This window comes from Chrysemys picta, unplaced genomic scaffold (genome assembly GCF_011386835.1).
Source record: "Chrysemys picta bellii isolate R12L10 unplaced genomic scaffold, ASM1138683v2 scaf4539, whole genome shotgun sequence".
Taxonomy (NCBI): Eukaryota; Metazoa; Chordata; order Testudines; family Emydidae; genus Chrysemys; species Chrysemys picta.
The window spans coordinates 1-4,000 of NW_027057239.1; the positions used below are offsets into that span (position 1 = coordinate 1).

General features: G+C 45.7%; 1 long non-coding RNA gene across 1 annotated transcript; it reads left to right on the forward strand.

Moving 5' to 3' along the window:
- Positions 1–344: 344 nt before the first annotated feature.
- Positions 345–1,186, forward strand: LOC122173058 (uncharacterized). The gene is made up of 3 exons (XR_006173586.2): positions 345–436; positions 909–978; positions 1,091–1,186. It is a non-coding gene; the product is annotated as an uncharacterized LOC122173058 (long non-coding RNA).
- The last annotated feature ends 2,814 nt before the right edge of the window (positions 1,187–4,000 follow it).

A 4,000-nucleotide genomic window follows, 5' to 3' on the forward strand; every position in this document is an offset into this window, starting at 1 on the left:
AACTTGATCCAATGGCTAGAAACTGAAGCTAGACACATTCAGACTGGAAATACGGCGTACATTTTTAATGGTGAAATAATTAACCATTAGAACCATTTACCAAGGGCCGAGGTGGATTCTCCCTCACTGACAGTTTTTAAATTGAGATTGGGATGTTTTTCTAAAAGCTCTGCTCTGGGAATTATTCTGGGCAAGGTCTATGGCTTGTGTTGTACCGGAGGTCAGACTAGATGATGGCAATAATCCGTTTCAGCCTTGGAATCTAGGAATCCCCTGAAGCTGCTTCAATCACTACATATTGCTCCTGTGTGTGCCACCATCTGACTTTCACCCTCTGTTGCAGAGTCTGAGACAGCTCTTGGAGGTCTCTTTTGAATATAAGATCCCTCTACCTAAAGAGAAGTTTCAAGCCATCTGCAGTGCTCTGCACAACCAGGTGAGGGGTGGTTTTGCTTGGATCCCTTGAGCTTAGGCACAGCAGATCTGAAGCATATTAACAATAAAAATCTATCGAATGATAGTGCAGAGCCGGGGCACCTCCTCATGCCTTACTGATTTCTGCATGCTCAGGAGTAAGCAGGTAGCGGTCTCATTTTCTTAGCTAATATCCAGCTCAGTTTGTAAAGCAATTTCACCATAAGCTGATTATCAGGGGGAGTCAGAGTTGTATAGTAAAAACTGTGGCTGTGTCTTGATTCGATCAGCTCTGCTGCTCAAAACCCTTTAGCTTCTCTTATCGAATGTATTGGTCATTGTGTTTGATTCTTGCTGTGCATTCAGTACCATCTACCTGGGGTTCAGACCTCTATTTGGACAAGTAGGAAGTGGAAGCTTAGAAATTAATTGAACCTTTTCTTTTCAATTGCTTCTGATTAGTTTTTCTTTGACCATTTCCCTTCTTCCCACAGATCTGTTCTCAAGCTAAGCCGCTCAGCACGGAAAATCACGCAGAGTTGTTGGATTGTGTAGTTCTGCTAGGTAAGGGGAAGAGACTCTGAGTTGCACAGTGGTTTCCTTGTAACTTCCTTTGTCAGGTATGGTAAGAATAAGAGTTCTGTTGTCAGTGAGGACGTGATTTGTTCCCTTGCAGCCCGTTCTTCTCCTGATGATCTGATAGCATTTCTGCACTCGCAGCTGGAGATTGAGAATGAGGCTGTTCGTGTGGCCTCTTTGAATCTGCTCAGTGCTATTGTTGGCACCGACTGTAAGTAACACAGGAGCAACTGTGCCAGCTGCCCTCTTGGCCGACATGCTGAGGGTTGAGTTGGGGACATCCAGAGCAGGGCCGGCTTTAGGAAGTGGGGGGTCTGATTTGTGGGGCTTGTACTCACCGGGCGGCGCTCCGAGTCTTTGGCAGTGGGTCCTTCACTCGCTCTGGGTCTTCAGCAGCAATTCGGCGGCGGGTCCTTCACGTGCCGCCGAAGAGCCGGAGGGAGTGAAGGACCCGCTGCTGAAGTGCCGCCAAAGACCCGGAGCGCCGCTGGGTGAGTAAAAATTAAAAAGGACACTGGGCACAGGGCCCTGTTAGGCACGGGGTGCGAGGCCCTTTTAGGCACGGGGCCCAATTCAGGAGAATCGGGGGAATCGGCCTAAAGCCGGCTCTGATCCAGAGCTAAAAGCATGAGCTACTATAGATTGAGCTAAAGAACCAAGGCTTTGTAGGCACGGCAGGGCTGTAACAGACTCATCGCCTCTGCAAATGGGGCATAGAGTCTCTATAACACACAGTCACCAGTGGTTTGGATCTCCACTAAGGGACCAAATGCTGCCCTAAGGTACCACCTTATGGCCACCCTATGGCCACCCAGAAATCAACAGGTTCAACTAAGTGCTGAATGTAGCCCAAGATACTTTTCAACTTCAAATACAGAAGTTAACTTGGGGCTAATGCATGTTAACAATAATCAGATACAAATAAAATAGGACTCCTGGCTCGATATTCGTCAGTATTATACACTATAGATTAGATTCTGAGTTCTGTTATACTGGTGTAAACACAGATTAGCTTCAATGACCCCAGTCTATCTAACGCTTTTATAAGATTTCCATCATGGTAGTATGATGGCACTCATTATAGAAGTGGAATTACTTTAGTGTGGTGACGACACAGGAAAGGAAACAGAACGCCAGGTTTGTTGGTAGCCAGAGAGCTTCACAAGCCTCTTGCAAAAAGCCTCCCAGGAAAACTTTCCTGGGGTTTTTATTTCTCTCCTTACTTTGTTTACAACTCTTCTTAGTGGTTACATTCTTGCGCATAGAAAAGCCAGGCAGTATACATGCACATAAGATAACGAACCCATCTCTTGAGCGCGTGAACACCAGCTGCGAGGGTACAATCAAATCAGCCAAATAAGTTTCCCAAACACAAACGCTGGATTGAAGGTCACTCCTGCCTCGTAGCCATGGGAGCAGTTTGCCGCGCCCGTGGGCTGGCGATTCGGGAGCTATGCATCCCTACATCCCCCCCTGTTTTATTTTATAGATGCGGTGTTTAAACAAAACACTCTCGCAGGGTAGCATACACAATGCCACTAGATTGGGTATACACTAAACAAAGCAGCAAAGTAAAACATCAAAAATCAAAACTAAGACCCCATACTATAAAAGGGTTTTTATCCACTCTAAGAGTGGCTATGACTAGATATAATCCCACCAAGGAGGAAAAACGTCCTGGCGGATAACTTAAACATAACATTTCAGCATATCAATTTGCTATTGCATGCAAAGCTATTATCAGTAAGCTTAAAACAGCACATTTCTTTCACTGTCTCACACCCCAGATGTTGCTGGGTGGTTTGCAGACAGGAACAAGGCAAGTACTTAACAGACCTTGCATTTTCGGGGCAACGGCCAGGCAGAAATAAGATTGATTCAATACTTGTGCCAGGTGGACCCAAATGTCTTGTAATGTGGTGTCATTAACATACACACAGCTGTCATTAACTTGAAAAAGTAAGCGTCCTGTCAGGTGTAATCCCAGGAGCACTGACTAAAATTAACTGGGCATACCAGGTAGTTTAATTTCCCAGATGTCTTGGTGAATTACTCAATCCCACATGCATCCTCCCCATGGACCCGGCAGGATTTGGTATGTGGAAGGCCACACCCCCTCAACCGGTCCATATGCTTGGAAGGAGCATTGAGAACATCTACACTTCCACCCAGAAAGTCTCCAAGTATGTCTCCCTGGCCACAGATCAGATGGTACTCCTGATGTGTCTGTAAGGGCAGTGGGCCAAGCCTGAACATGCTAGATCCCACTGCAATGCCTTCCCAGCCTCAGTGATATTCAATACCATCTCTGTCAGCAATTTCTGGGTCATTGTCTGTATTTTGATGTGTTACAGGGGTAATAGTGTAATGGAGGAGATGGCAGGGGCAATGGCAACAAGGTGCCTTTGGTACTTATCATTTAAAATCCAATTAGGGAAGACAATACATACTGAAGGACTTATTCAAAACACAGGGCGCAGCCTGTAGAATAAACCCCAAAATCCAATCAATACCACGTTCCCAAGCATGGGTCCCACAAGTTTCTTTTTTTCCAGGTTATAATTTTTTGTTTCTTCACCAGGGTCAGTTCTTAATGTCTCTTGTAGTCAGGAATTTCTGGACTTTGTGGTTTCAAGGAAGCAAGTGTTCCTTCTTCTCTTTTCCTGAAACAGTGTGGTTTAGCATCATACAGGGGAGAGGTTACTAGCACATCACCCTGTAATGGTTTTGCTTTTTCTGGAAAAATTCAGAGCAACAGTAGGTCTGTCAGTGGACAAGGGAGAGGTTACTAGCACTTCACCTTGTCTTTTTTTCCGTTTTCCTGCTGTCCAGAAGGCACAGCAGGGCTAGAAGAAGAAATAGGCTTATCATTAGTCAAAGAGTCCTCCCGAGGTGGAGGGGTCTTTTTGCAGTGAAAAGCATGGGTCCAGGCAGTCAGTCCTTGGCACTTCACAGCGGTGTTGGTGGTTAACAGGACTTGGAAAGAGCCTTTCCAGCATAAAGCCAA